Source organism: Urocitellus parryii, unplaced genomic scaffold, assembly GCF_045843805.1.
Source record: "Urocitellus parryii isolate mUroPar1 unplaced genomic scaffold, mUroPar1.hap1 Scaffold_37, whole genome shotgun sequence".
Lineage (NCBI taxonomy): Eukaryota > Metazoa > Chordata > Mammalia > Rodentia > Sciuridae > Urocitellus > Urocitellus parryii.
Genome location: NW_027553327.1, coordinates 2,448,492 through 2,462,298, shown reverse-complemented (window position 1 = coordinate 2,462,298; position 13,807 = coordinate 2,448,492). Strand labels below are relative to the sequence as shown.

Genomic DNA, 13,807 nt, shown 5'->3' with positions numbered 1-13,807 from the left:
GTTTTCAGAAGAACAAAGCAAATTTTTATAATGGATGATGCCTATAAATGGTTGATTGACTTTAGGAGTGTCTTGTTCATTTTAATAATTAAATATTCTACATGAGAAGGCATCAAAGGAAGTATGTTTCATAAGGTACAACAAAATCTATAAAGCTCTATATGGCCAATTTATTTAAATGAGCATTATCTCTAGTTCACAGATGCTTCTTTGTCAGAGCAATTGCAGAGCTTGCTTGTTATAAAAAATCTTTTTACCCCAGCAATTGCATTTATGATCCTAGAAATAGTTGTGAGCTATCACCTAGTTCATACATCTGGGTGACTGGATCCTTGTAAGGATTATTCTATGTCTTCCTTCCTCTCTTCTATCCCTACAGTTTGATACACACTCTCTCTACCTAGCATCATCTTTCTTTCTCAGGTGAAAACCATTCTTCTGGAGAATCTAGATCTCAAATTGAAATTAAGTAGCTCTGCTTTCTCTTTTTCCTTTGGTGAATTTGCAAAATAATCCCTAAAGGGTATGTAAATTCTGTCCCTCTCCTTTCCTCAAAATGTAGGTGGAGAAGTCCTTTTGTCCTCAGAAATACAACTTAATTTCTTTCTGAGCTCTTGCCTTTTAACATTCTATTCTTAGAAGTTGTTAATAGCCTTTGATGCTCATCCTTAGCCACATTTTCTTTTATTCCATCTTCTATTCATTTTAAATCTGAGCTATCAGATTAGACTAGTTTCTTTCATAAATCCTTCAATTATTTCTTAGAATTTTAGAGTCCATAAAATGCTAATTATAATATTATGTTTAGGTTTAAACATTCTTTTTTTTTTAACTTTATTTTTTTTATTACATAAAAATACAGTACAGAGTTCAATTGGTTTGTTCAGATTAATTAAAGACACATTTAAATAATAATAAACATTCTTAATATATACTAAACTCAGTGCTAAATATTTTACATGGATTTTATGAGTTAATTTTTCCAAGAAAAAATATGTGGTCTATACTATTATTTTTCTCATTAAAAAAATTAGGCTAAGTGATTTTCCCAGGCAGTCTGTGTCCTTACTTTTCAGAGGAAAACACTGAAACAGAGAATTGAAACACTTTGCTCAATGTCATACTGAGGCTCAGACCTACACATTTCTTGAGTCTGTATTCTGAGCTATTCCCATTTGTATTGTAATTCCCTCCTTACCTTTGAAGTTTTTGACATTTGCTGTCTTAAAATCTTCAGCAAACATCAGCTTCAGTATTTCCTTTTCACATTACAAATTCCAGGATGACATGGTAACCATTCAGTTCTTCCCCGTTAGAAGATGATCCAAAACAGCAGTATCCTTTCTGTATCTTTTATTACTTAAGAGACAATATTGCCAGTAAAGAACAATTGTAACCACTTTGTGTTGTGAAGGACTTCTAGTAGACATCAAGAAAACTTGAGTTTTCCCCTATAATTTGCCTCTGTGCAAGTTTCGTCCTAGAGACAGTCCATTATCTTAGCACATCATAGTTCCCTGAGACTGTGAGGGAAATTGGATGTATAGACATTGAATTGTTCACTTGGGTATTATAATGGATAACTGTTTCCAGAAGAATAAATAATCCTTAAGTATACCAGAAGTTTTAGGAAACATGATGGTAGTTCTATCTTTTTATACACTTTATGTAAGATCATTTTATTCATTTAAAACTAAGTTTCAATTTAAGAACTTGACCCCAAGGATGTTAACTGATGGCAGAGATCTGCTATTTTTTATACAACTAATGATCTCTATTTTGGTTTTCACTATAATAAGCTTGGGAGATATATATTACTTATTAGTAACACTGATATGTTTACCTTTTTATTGCCCATTCATTTTTTAGAAAATAACTACAGAAGCAAAATAGGATACTCAAATAATTTCATAAATACTGTACTAAGTGAAAAGTGGCTATGTTGCTGAAATTAAGCTGTTCGGGCTAAGCAAGAAGCAATGTCAAGTGGTGATAGTTTGAAACATTTGTTCAACCCTTTACATTGTCTAAATTCAACCCATGAATGTAAATTCAGGGGTAATGATTTATAATTAAGAAAACCAGGGCTGCTAGTATATTTTAGAAAGTTGTTAATTATAACTTCCATTTGATTGAACAGGCTTTAGCATATTGCCACAGTTATTAACTATTCCCCTCTCACTTTATTTTCACCCAAATGGATTTACTATGGTTCTAGTGTCAGGTTTAAGAATTTTCACTAAGATTATACCTTATTTATTACTGGGCTTTTTTCTTTCCTTTTATATTTAATCTATTTCTTTGTAGAAGAAATTCCCTTTGGTTGCTATATTCTTGACATGAATTTTATCAAATGTCAGAAAAAGTTATTGGTTACTTTCTTAAATTAAAATATCAAATTCACCTTTGTTATCTGTCTTAGTCACCAGAAATTTCTGTTTATTTATAGCATACAGAAATTGTTATCTGTCTTAGTCAACAGAAAATTCTGTTTATTTGCAACAAACTGCAATTAACTTAGCAAATGCAGAATTTATTGGAAGGGAATTGGCTCATTAACCCTTAGGATAAGAAGAGAAGCTGAGGCTTTGGAGTGTCTGAAAAGGAAGCACCCAGGAAGCCATGAGCTTAAAGGCTGCTCTCTGCTTTCTCTAAGGTCATAGGCTACTCAGAGATTAAGCCTGTGCCTTTTTAAGGAGCCTAAGCAATGAACCATTCTCAGAAAGAAGAGATGAAGGATCCCGGGGGATGTTTGTTTATTACTGTTAAATAAATACTTTTTGCTGTTGTAGTTCATTTTTCACATTTTCACACATTCCCACAAATTATCAAGCAGGCATAAAGCCATCTACATAGTAGATGCTAAATAAATATTTGTTGAGTTAAAAAATATTATTATTCACTTTTAGAGCATTGTCACACACTCCTTCTTGGATATGAAAGAGATGTGAGAGTGACATCTGCCCCTCCATTGACTGATTGTGCACATCAGGATTGCCCTGGGTGGGACTGACTTGATACTTTATCTTTGTGCATTCTGCAGACTGTAATTTTCTACCTAATGCATGAAAATTTTAGACGATCAAATAACATAAGTATAGGACAATGACCTTCTGATTAGTGTTCTTTAAAAACCAAGGTTCCTGATTTGGAAAGAAATTTTTAGAAAAATAATTGAAGAGTTCAAATTAATTAAAGGTTTGAATTAATAAAATCTTATAGTAGATTTCATTTAAATTTTTTTTACAAATTATAATTCTATCTGAGTGCCAGAAACTTAATGCATTAAGATATCTTTGTGGTGAGATCAGTTCAATAAAACACTGGAGCAAACAGCAGAAGTTCCTTGGCAAAATCATCCTATACCAAGCTTTCCCAAGCTCTTGCCTGAGACTTCTCATTCCCCTTATTGTTCCTGACCAGATTTGGTCTTTGGCACCCCAATACTTGGATCTGCTTTTCTCTCCACATATTAGGAAGTCTTTTCTGATCCCCATCCAAGCTTCTTCAATCCCATTACCAACAAATGCAATTTGGTTTTCTAGTATCTGTCCTTCAGTATCTCTTGTGTGTGTGCCCTTGTGAAAATATCATCTGTTGACTCTGCTAAATGACTTAGCTCCACCCCTCATGCTACACACTAAGACTGATTCCCAATCACATATTCTTGTAAAGATCTTGTTTCCTTTTGTTAGGGTACAGTATTAATCACCAATATATTTCTTAGCATGGGTTCTTGGGTCTTATGTAATGAAGAGACATGACTCATTTGTTATTGTAATCATCCATGGCAGAGTTGCCATATTATTTTTTGCCTACACTAGAAAAATGCTTGAGACTAAAAGTAAGCACCATTCATAATTGATCTGTAATAACAGGTGCACACTAGACTCGCCCTGGGCTAACTGGAACTGTTGTCATCATAATAATTATGATTATCTGTTTTCTCATTTCTCTCCTGAGATTTACTAATTTTCCTTTATATTCTTAAATCTCTCTCTGATTTGCTAAGTTCTGGAAATGAGCTGTTTAAAAAATAAATTAGGGATGTATTTTATGGAGATGGTCTTTAAAATCAAACAAACATCCTAAGAATCTTAACTTTCAAAACATTTTGATATTTTACGCTTGTGTGCTAGGGATACTTTTATTTTTAAAGTAAGAAATGAATTACATTGTCAGAAGGGCTTACCCAATTTTTTCTTTATTCATAAAAAAAAATTACCAGTTTCTTTAATATTAGATGGCATTAGGTTTTTAGGTTTTTTGTGGCTTGGTCCAAAATGCCCACTTTAGTGTTCTGTTGTAGAAACACACATTGAAAATTTACTAAGTAGTTTGGATGTTTTTATGCAACATTTTCAAGTTTCTAAATTTTGAATAATTTTATATATGTACACACACATATATTTACATATAAGTGTAATATATATTTACATATGTGTACACATATGTACATTAAATGCCTGAATTAATAATTAAAATACCTCAAAAACCATCACATCCCTTGGTTCTTTCCCTTTGTGGCATATCAGAATTCTAATTTAAGTGGTCATGGATGGGACCCAAGAGGCACTTAAAAAAAAAAAAAAAAAAAAAAACCTCAGGTGATTCTAATGAGCAGCCAGCACTGAGGATCTGATTAAATTCAACCCTTCATTTTACATGTGAGAATATAGAGGTCCTCTTACTTCAGTTGTCACTGTGAGTTAACAATCCAAATATCCCTGTAAATCTATAGATGCTTTTAAAAGGGCTCTGTGAAAGTGATATCACCTTACTTATTTAGAACTGATCATAATTTTTATGGTTCCAACAGACGTCTTAGTTTCCTGAATTATCCTTTCACATCATGGGGCCTCTAAAGCACTTGCAAAAGAAGCCGGAAGGTATGTCTCTTTTTCTGTTTTCCAGGTAGTACAGCATATTTTAGCTTTTTATTTCTTGCCAGTATGTTTGCTTGAGTTTCTTCATTTATCTTTTGTCCACTGAAGTTTATCCTCTAATATTTTAGATTATGAGGATTGTACCTCTAAAGAAAGAGCCTGCAGCCTCAAAAATATTTCTCTTTTGTCTTGAGTGATTATTTAGCTTAGATGTCAGCAAATTATGACCCATGGGCCAAATCCAGCAGACTGTTTTTACAAATAAAGTTTTATTGGAATTCAACCATGCCTTTTTATTTAACTAATGTCTATGGCTACTTCACAACCACAGAATTGAGTAGTTGTGACTCAGAGACAGTATGATCCACGAAGTTGAAAACATTTACCATCTGATTCTTTACGAAAAAGGTTCTCTGACCTCTGGTTTAGCTAGTTTAAAAAATCTTTGGACTCCAAGATATTTGTAGCCATTGCTCCTCTATCATATAAGGTTAAAAGCTGTGGAGTTTTCAACTAGATTCCCATTGACACTTTTATTTTATTGCCCACATTCAAGACCTGATCTTTTTTTCCTGCGGGCACCCAACAGATCCTTCAACTCTGGAACCTAATATCTTCTCAGTTTCAACTATCCCACATCATCTTTTCTTGGCATACCATACATTTGATTTTTATTTTTGTTTATTTTTAATGATATCTTGATTGAATATAGAATTGGACACATATAATCCAAAGATGTTAATTGTCCCCATTTTATTTAACTTTGGTGAGCTTCTAATGTTCTTTTTTGCATTTATTTTGCTTACTTTTGTAGCACTTTTTTATAGTATTTTTAGTAACATTTATTCATCCTTTCCCTGGCTCTTGTATCTTTGCTTCAAGATTGTTAAAAGTTTTTATTAAGTTCTTTGATTATATGGAAATATGCCTAATCATAATTTTATCTGTTTTATGGCAACATTTTTGCTTTGTCAAAATTTAGTTTTTTTATGTGGAAATTGTTTTGTCTATATATCTCCTTTGTTTGCTTGGGACATCTTCATGTATTTTGTGTACTGGTTCCTTTGTAATAACTACTTATTTCTGAATATGTTCTTTTCGACACCTGTTTGTAGGAGACAAGACAAGGTTGTGCTTCTGAGCTGTGAAGCTTTTCATCTGGTTTGCAATCATTTCAGAAGTTATTAATTACATTCTTTAACATCCATTTCTCCCTTCTATAACAACAGATACCAATTCTACTCATTGTCATTGTGCCTGCATAAAACTCTAAAATTCCCAGCTTTCCTTACTGCTGGTTTTGGCCATGTGACTAAACTCTGTCCAAAAATACATAAGTGTTGATTGTGGCTTCAAAGTAAGCACCTTCAGAGTAGGAAGGGGATGGGGTCTTCTTTCTCAACTATCCAAAAGTGCTCTGAAAGTTATTAGGTGACTGTGTGGTGATCAGGAACATGTAAACCACATGAATATCAGCGCAGAAAGTTAGGAGCTGTTTCTTTGATGACAAACTCAATCATCATACAAATCCTTTTCTTGAAATTTTTCAATGACAGAAAATAGTCATCTATCATTCTAAGGCTTCTTTTGGTTGTTATATAGGTAAACCTAATCTTAGCTAATATGGTAATAAGATTTACAACACAGGATTGTGTGAGTGTGGGTTTGTATACAAGATAATTGATTGGACTTTACTTTTTCACTTTATCCAAAGGGGTCAGTTTGAATCTTTCTCTATTCTGCCCCATCTCAACAACAGGTTGTTTTCAGTTGAGATGTCTGTGTGGTTCTTTCTGCAGCTCCAGATTCCTTACTTCTCTGAGTGCCAAATGAGGACCAAAGAATTTCAACTACAAGCTTGCATGTTCCAACATCATTGTTTAGATAAGGAATTATCAGCTGCTCTTCTTGGGTTCTCCCACATCTTAGGAGAATAGGTGCTCTGCAGGCTTTGTCTGAGCTCTGTGTTTTCAGGTGGGTCTTGGCTTTATCTTCCTGTGGGCCTCTCTACTGGTCTCTATATTGGGCAATTCCCTACTTGTATATATTGGTTCAGATTTAGTTTTCCTAGTATTGTCAAAGACATAGTTTCCATTTCTATTTGTTTTCTGCCTGTTGTAGCAAGGTGACTTTGGAGAAGAAAAGGGGTACAGATGTATTTCCTCCACCATTTTAAAACCAGAAGTCTCCTTAGTTTGTTTTAAAAATAATAACATTTAAAATAGAACAGGATATATTCTCATCAATCAATAGTGACTACTCTATTTTTTAAAATATCTTTATTTCTTTATGTGGTGCTGAGGATTGAACTCAGTATCTCACACATGCGAGGCAAGCACTCTACCACTGAGCCACAATCCCAGCCCAATAGTGTCTACTGTTAACATTTTAAAGAATGTTTTTTCACCAAATTTTCTCTCAATCTTGTTATCTAAGTAGAGTGATAGGAAGTACTTATATATGTGTAATATATATATATATATATATATATATATATATATATATATATATATATAATAGGTGATATTTATTTATATCACTTATTTAATTTTTGGGAACATGATCTATAATATACTTAGTCTACAACAATATTTTAATTATTTGTTGGCATTCCACAATATGAATATACTAAAAGTTATTAATCAATTCCCTAGTTTGAGATATTAATTTTTCACTCATTGGCTATGATAAGTAATTCTGCAATGTACATCTTTTTTTTCTTAAAAAAACAACAAGCTAAGAGTGCATTATCTTTTACATTTTCTTAGAAATTTTTTGTACAGTGAAATTTCAGTCAGGTCAGATGGTCATTCATTATGATTTAGTAACTGATTATTAGGTTCTTATTATTATTCAAGGTCTGTGACGAGGCAGGATGGTAAAGGGAGCCCTGTAACTCAGTAATTATGTCATCCTCATCACTAGAGTAGAAGCTATGTTCCTTAACTTACTAGCAGGCCCAGACTGAAGCTTTTTATATAAACATAGACAAAAATGTCCCCAGAGTTTTAAGGACTGGGAAACCTCCCCTGGGTATTCCTAACATCATAAGACCTAACAGTCTTCTCTACTTTCTATTAGGATTTTTAAAAATATTTTTTTTCTTTTAAACCAGCTTTAGAGCTGTAAAATAGATGAAAAATATTACAGAATTACCTTCTGTTCCTTACCATATGTCCCTTAAGACTAATGTCTTAGCCATAATATAATGGTTAAGAACACTATGTTAACATTGGTAACTTTGGAAACTAAACTACATGCCTTCTATGAATTTCACCAATTTTTCCATTAATGTTCTTTTTTAAATAGTAGAGGCCCAGGACAATTCCATATAACATTTAGTTTTATTTCTCCTTATTCTAGTCCAGCCTGTAATAGTTTCTCAGTCTTTCCTCATCTTTTGTGATATTCACACTTTTGATTAATATTGCTCCCTTACTTTGTAGAATGCAATTCTATTGGGATGTGTCTGATATTTTCTCATGATTAGATTGAGGCTGTTTCTTTTTGGTGACAATACTACAAGAATGATATTATAACTATCTCAATGTGTCATATTGAGTTCATGATATTGACATGTCTTATTGCTGGTCATGTTTACCTTTCTCAGTTGATTAAGTTGGTGTCTGACCATTTTACTCCCTATAAAATTATTGCAATTGATAAGCATCTTGGGTGACATACTTCCAGACTATGCAAATACTATTTGTCTTCAAAATATTGCCCAATAATTTTAGTATCCATTGGTGGATCTTGCCTTCAACAATTATTACTGTGACATTTATCTAATGGTAATTCTGTATTTTTTTTCCTTCTATGTTTATCAATTGGAACTTGTGTGAAAGAGCTCTTGCTTTTTCATCATTTATTTATTTGATTATTTATTATATAATTATGAACATATGGATATTTATTTTATTCTTTGGATTAAAAGCATGTATACAAAGTTATTTTTCTTTAGCCTCCAAGTTGCCTATCACAACATTATCTTTCATACTTACTTAGATTAGTTCTTCATATATTAGCATTATTATCCCTTTATGCCATATATATTGTGAATCTTTTGTCTCTGTCAGTTGCTTCTTGATTTTTCATTATAGTGGTTTTGTTATACAAAGCATTCAAAGACATTTATATAGTGAAATTTATCAATCTTGCTTTTTGTTGATTCTAGATTTTGAATCATCCTTAAAAAGCTTTTCCTATACTAAGTTTAAAGTAGAATTTATTCCATGGCTGCTTCTTGTATTTGTAATGTTTTATTTTTTTTTTAATTCAGATCCCTAATTCATTTGAAACTTATTTTTATGGTTGATGTAAGATATGGATCTAATTTTATCTTCCTTCAAATGGCTATTGTTTTAAACATTGTATCATCCTCTGTGCTCCTGTGTGATAGAGTGCAGAGGAAATAAAATCATGTTTGTGGCTCCTGACAGCATTCCCTTTCCAGTTGTTGGGTTGTATTGTTGTGGTGCTGGTGTGTGTTTTTAATAATACCATGTAACTCTTTAAAAACAATTTCATTTTTGATCAAGTCCCAAGTCTGCCAGGCTGTTCTCTCTTCCTAACTGTGGAAAAATGAGACAGTTACTCGACCATTTATTTGGTAAGTAAAGCAATCCATTTCCTCTGTGACTACGTAGCCAGAGTTTTTGTGAACATTTGGGGTCTGTTTGGAAGTGGGGGTCTTGGCTACAGCAGCTGGGGGCTTCATTAGCAGGAACAAAATAAAAGCTTTTAAAAAGAGTCTGGAGTTCAGGTGACTGTTTGAATCCACTGTTTTTCCTGATAACCTGCAGCTAGGAGGGAAGATTTCACTTCCTGTTTACCCTCAGCCAGGGGAGAAATGTTCAGGGCATTGTCACTTGCTTCTACACCTTTAACTGGGTTTGTTTGGATCTTAGGACTCTGCGTAGGAGGTCTGCTTCTTGTTAGTTAATGCAACTGCTTGTTCTTAGAGTCACAGAGCCCTACAAACATGGGGGGGCAGGGAGCTAACTGTTGGTGTGTGTGTGGGTGTGGGGGTGTCAGTACTTAGTTTTAGGGTTATTTAAACGTAGTGCAAAATCCCATCCACCACCAAACTTGATTCCATTCAGGACTCAACTGACCAACAGAGTTGGCCTTTTTCCACACCTGACCCACACATCTGTAAGCATGCTGGCCTGACTTGGCTTTATTTGTCTTTTTCTACTTTTCCTCTGGTCTCTGGATGCTATAGCTAGAATTTAAAAGTGAAAAAAAGTCAACTTTTGCTTAGCGTTACCTTTAGAATTCCCTTGGAAATTCATTCCATACATTTCCAGCTGGGAGACCAATTCAGCAGGATTTTAAGTGCTAGAAATATATTCAGTATCTGTGTTATGCCAACTTGATGAAGTCAGTTAATTCTATTTTTTTTCTTTTTAAAGTAGTGTCCAGCCACCCAACTTTTGACACCAGTTGGATGAAGGTGCATTGAATAAGGAGAAATGCACCAGATTCTAATTTGAAGTCTAAGGTGGGCCAGCATCTTAGAGTCAAAGCGAAGAAGGTGGTGATATTTTATATGGAACATCCCATCCCCAACTTAAGTTCAGACACTTAGCTATTTTCTTTGATCTTATCTCCTTGCTCTAAATGGAAATTTCATATTTAGCTTCTCATTGTCTCCCTAGAAGCAATATCTAATCACAAGACACCTGGTTTGGTGCCTTCAGTGTTTGCATAATACTGTGTTTGTTGGGCTGCAAGGAGACTAAGGACAGAGCATCTGTCCTCTAAAAGCTTGCATTAAAATGGCTCCCACAGGTTTGGAAAGCTAAGACCTGTTTTCAAGTGTGCTGCCCCAGCACTTTCCCAGCCCCTGGATCAAGCTGGTCACTTTTCCTCTGGTACTGTGGCCATCACCAAGCACGGGTCAGTAAAATGTTAATTGCTTTTCAAAGTAGCCCTTATTTCCCAGTTCCTAAAGGGAAGGAATGTCTGAATTGCAGCAGGACGAGGTAGAGACAGCATTGTGGGCCCACGGAGCATCCTATGGGCTTCCTCTCTCTCGCTCTTGAACCAATAGACTGGGAGAAAAGGTTAAAGATTGACAATTGCAGTGGCTGGACTGAGAAGGGGTGTTCTGGAAATTTCTACTACCATCTTTGTTCCTTTCAGGAAAAGCAGCTCCCCAGGCTGAAGAGTCCTACATTTCATTCCTCGGGTATCCTCCTTTCTCCCTCCTTGCTTCTCTCATCAAGGTAGAATGTTCTTCTGCCACATTGGTAAATTGCAGAGGGAGGAACATAATGATGGGCTGTTTTCTTTTTTTCTTCTGCCTCCTTGGTCCCCAAAGAGAATGACAGCTGCACGGAACAAACACAGACACACTGGAGCTTTTGATTCCTATTTTTTTCCTCCAAGACCCTCCAGAATGGATGTACTTTCTGCTTTGGGAAATTAAATGGTATTCACCTGGGGGAGGGGGAGGGGAAAGCAATGGCTTTTATTAGCTCCAGAAAATGGTCAGTGTTCAGTCTGTAACTAGGAATTAATTATATATAATCACTCAGTAAACTTTCTTCAGAGTTTTTCTAATTTTGCTGAGCATGAACATAGTGAGGCTGTTGGAGCCAAGTCCAGCTACTTTTATAATTAACAGCTCAAAGATTTGAGTCAGAAAGAAACAATGAGGGCCTCTTGGTTATAAATTAGGGATGAAAACAATAGTTATTTTCCTTTCTTTCTTGTAACCCCTTTTCTTTTAAACAAAACATCCCCCTTTTCTTTCCCTGGAAGAGCCAGTAGAGATCTTAGAAGTAGAAGACTGAGTCACTCTTTAGAAAGCTGGGTGACAATAGCGTAGCAAAACCTACAGGCAGGGGTGGGTTTTGGAAGGACCAGCCACTTCCAATGGGTGACCTTCTTTGTTTCTTCAGCCTTCTCTCCCCTTCTGTCCTCTGGCAGAGGCAGCCAAACATTAGTCAGTCCTGGATCTTGTTTTGCCTCTGGTTGACTCTGAAAAGAAAGATACATTCAAGGGGGCCTTCCCCACCCTGCAGCAGAGACCTGAAAGCTGGCCTGTTTGGAGGCTCCAAGTTGTTCTTAAAATGCACAAAACAAGTAAGGATTCACCCTTGGCCTCAGGTTGCTGCACTGGGGCTGCCCTTCCCCCCTGTTCTCCTTACAGACAAACAACCAGGCGGTGGCCATGCCAGCTCTGCAGCCTGAGCCTGCCAGGCTGGCCCTCCCCATCACAGTCACCTACATACTGGCCGGCACTGAGCCAGTGCCCATCCTCTCCCTGGCTTAGCCCTGGGCTCGGTGCCCTCTTTCTCCCTTGGAGCAAAAAAGCATTCACCTTGAGACTCCTCATTCCCAGCTCTGGAGGAATCCTGAGGCCAATTCTCAGACCTTAGTAAATGACATTATCCACCATGAGGCTATTAGTTTGGCCTCTGAAAATGGGTTTTGAAAAACCTATTGTTCATTCTCAGTGCCCTTTTGGGGGTGGACAAAAACCGAATTTGTGAGTATCCTGTTCCTTGGAGAGGGGAACGTGGGACTTGGGGTTTCTCTTTTGCAGACTGGGGTTGTCTTTCCTTGATGTTAAAGTCTTAGGGGTGGCTCTGCAGAGGGCTGGGTGGATGGTGGCCGTTTTCAGGCTTATAAACAGCCTTTTAAATTTAGCTTGGCCTCAGCCTGGGGTGCAGCCCTCCAGCTTAGCTCTCCAGATGCCTGCTGTTCCAGAAGCACTTTCATTTTACCTAACATGTGGGAAGGATGCAGAGCTGGCTGCCCTGCACTGAGAAGGGGGAGTAGGCTTCTACCCACCCCCACCATGCCCCCACTTCTGCTTCCTGAGAACATTTTCTGTTTGCACAGACACCTTTATGTCTGCCAGTGTGATTCCTAACCTTCCATCCACCTAGTTCCAGGGCAAGAAGGCTCCATCCCAGAGCCTCCTGTTGAAGGCTCAGAATCTGAAAGGGAAGGCTTTTCCTCAGGAACCTGCAACTTCACAAACTCTCTCTCCCTGTCATTGCAGGTTCTTTTTTTTTTTTTTTAAGCTTCTAAACGTTGGGTTGTTGGTGTACTTTGGTCGAGCTTTTCCTGGTTCTGATATTTAGGAAGGTGGTTTTGAAACTAGCAGGGCTGCTTAGACACAGGCTCAGCTATTGAACAAACTGCTACCATTTTAGCTTCAATCCAGGAATCGAGGCTGTGTTGCCAGATGCCATTTTAAGAATCCTGCATAAACAGCTTAGCCACCTATCACTGTTGTGTTATTGTATGTTAGTGAGGTGTTAAAATTTAGCAGGCTGCTCTCTTCTGACGAAAACCATTTGTGACAACATGTCAGTTGTTTCTTTGGTGATTTGTGTCACTGGTTTCTCTACAGATGCTGTGTAAATTAAATTGTTAATGGAGTCCAATATCAGAATGCTAAATGTGTTAATATCCTGATTTAAACCCAGACAAGCCTCCTCCTCCTCCTCTGCTGGGACTAGTTAGTGGAGGTCCAGAGCTCCTGTAATTTAATCCTGAGCTATCATCTTTTCCTTTCTGCCTGACACCCATCCTGAACTCTCCTCCCAGCAAACCTGGGGCACTTCTAAACACATCTCCATCCTACACTGGGGTTCCAGGCCCAGGCCGCCTTTCTGGACTCTTTTGTCTGTCTCAGACAGCCCGACAGAGACAGGATATTCTTCTCTAGCCTTCTTCCTGCCCTGGCTTGAGTCTTCCCAATGGAAAATTCCAGCCCTGTCGGTTGGCGATGTACCTCTTGCTCCTTGTGGAACTGTGGTCTGATGGAATCGCATTCTGAGTGGTGCCTGAGTGGAAAGTTCTTGTGCCTCAAGCCCTTCTTCACACCTATAAACTCATGACTTCACTTCTTCCCTGGGCTTGGCTTGGGAGGTGGTATGGGGGGAAGATCTGGAATGGCC

At 36.7% G+C, this 13,807-nt stretch overlaps 1 protein-coding gene across 21 annotated transcripts in view; it reads left to right on the top strand.

Moving 5' to 3' along the window:
* The window catches only part of LOC144252070 (phosphatidylinositol 4,5-bisphosphate 3-kinase catalytic subunit delta isoform-like), a 132,174-nt gene that overhangs the window by 54,001 nt on the left and 64,366 nt on the right, over positions 1–13,807 (top strand). Inside the window, exon 3 of one of the 21 annotated variants that reach the window (XM_077794605.1) lies at positions 4,820–4,889. The exons of 19 other annotated variants lie outside the window; for them this stretch is intronic. The gene's annotated coding sequence lies outside the window, so the exon portion shown is untranslated. Of the gene's footprint in view, positions 1–4,819; positions 4,890–12,242; positions 12,385–13,807 lie in introns of those variants that run through there. One more of the 21 variants, XM_077794609.1, reaches the window with a different exon arrangement.